The sequence below is a fragment of the Bombina bombina genome, chromosome 12, assembly GCF_027579735.1.
Source record: "Bombina bombina isolate aBomBom1 chromosome 12, aBomBom1.pri, whole genome shotgun sequence".
Lineage (NCBI taxonomy): Eukaryota > Metazoa > Chordata > Amphibia > Anura > Bombinatoridae > Bombina > Bombina bombina.
Window position 1 is genome coordinate 108660411 of NC_069510.1, and position 1985 is coordinate 108662395.

The following is a 1985-nucleotide window of genomic DNA, read 5'->3' on the forward strand; positions in this document are numbered from 1 at the left end:
CAACATTGTTATATTCATATACTTTATATCCTCAAAGTTTGCCTGTTTTTAAGCCCCAGCAGCCCCCGCTTATCTCAGTGCTTTTAAAATCTTGCACAACAGCTAGACAGTGCTAGTTCACGTGTGTCATATAGATAAACTTGTGCTCACTCCTGTAAAGAATGGTAATGGTTATGCAAGAAAAAGCACTGAGATAAGAGCAGTGTGCAGGTGCTTAGATACAGGTAATCATAGGGGTAACAAGTATATTAATATAACAGTGTTGGTTATGCAGAACTTGGGAATGAGTAATAAAGGCATTATCTATCTTTTTAAACGATAATAATTTTTAAGTAGACTGTCCCTACTCTGGGGAGCAAGAGAAACATTTTGAGTGGCATTGTAGAGGGGGAGAGGGATATTAGAGTGACCACAGGAGGTGGAGAGGGATCCTAGAGTGACCACAGGAGGGGGCAAGGGATCTGAGAGTAACGTGGGAGAGGGATATTAGAGTAACCACATGAGGGGGCGAGGGATCCTAGAGTGACCACATAAGGGGGCGAGGGATCTTAGAGTGACCACATAAGGGGGCGAGGGATCTAAGAGTGACCACATAAGGGGGCGAGGGATTCAGAGAGTGACCACATGAGGGGGCGAGGGATCCTAGAGTGACCACATAAGGGGGCGAGGGATCTTAGAGTGACCACATAAGGGGGCGAGGGATCTAAGAGTGACCACATAAGGGGGCGAGGGATTAAGAGAGTGACCACATGAGGGGGCGAGGGATCCTAGAGTGACCACATGAGGGGGTGAGGGATCCAAGAGTGACCACATAAGGGGGCGAGGGATCCAAGAGTGACCACATGAGGGGGCGAGGGATCTGAGAGTGACCACATGAGGGGGCGAGGGATCTTAGAGTGACCACATGAGGGGGCGAGGGATCTTAGAGTGAACACATGAGGAGGTGAGGGATCTTAGAGTGACCACATGAGGGGGCGAGGGATCTGCGAGTGACCACATGAGGGGGCGAGGGATCTGAGAGTGACCACATGAGGGGGCGAGGGATCTGAGAGTGACCACATGAGGGGGCGAGGGATCTGAGAGTGACCACATGAGGGGGCGAGGGATCTGAGAGTGACCACATGAGGGGGCGAGGGATCTGAGAGTTACCACATGAGGTATCTATCACTATATGCATTGGTTTGTGCAAGTTTGTCTTCGGAAACCAGTTAAAGTCTTGTGCACTTCTTCGGTATCTCAATTGCCAGAGGAGTACCGAGAGTTGCTAGACATTTTTGACAAGGTTCGTGCTGGTACGTTGCCTCCTCACTGGTCTTATGATTGTGCCATAAACCTGCAACCCGGAGCCATTCCTCCTTGAGGCCGGGTTTACCCTCTGTCTGTTGCGGAGAATTGTGCTATGGAGGAGTATGTTGCCGATGTCTTACGATTAAGAATGCTTACCCTATTCCGCTCATTACGGAACTCTTTGACCGCCTCCACTGATCCAGTGATCCTGTTCATCCAGCCTGGAAATTATGGTAGGTAAAGGTGGATTATTAGTACCATCAGGATTCATGGCCAGGAATCAGACTGAGACGAGAAGTGCAAAAATAATCACACCTTTATTAATAACAAAAAATAATAGAAAGTCCACAAGTCAAATAACAAGCCAGGAGTCAAAGCCAGAGCTGGTAGTCAGACGAGCTGAGTCAGGAGCCAAAGCAAGTAGTCAGACGAGCAGAGTCAGGAACCAGGAGGGACGTAGGGTTGCCACCTGCCCCGGTATCACCAGGACAGCCCCGGAATCAGGAGGAATGTCCTGTGTCCTGGGCCATCCTCTAAATGTCCTGGACTCCCGCGGTGAGGGGCAGCTGAGCCAGCAACTGTAAGAAACCATCCAGGCCACGCCCTTCTCAGGGCAACCTTCAGGCTTCACCACTTTCGCATCTATAACTTTCAGCCATGCAGCGCTGCAGTTAAAAAGCATAGAGGTGCAAGAACAG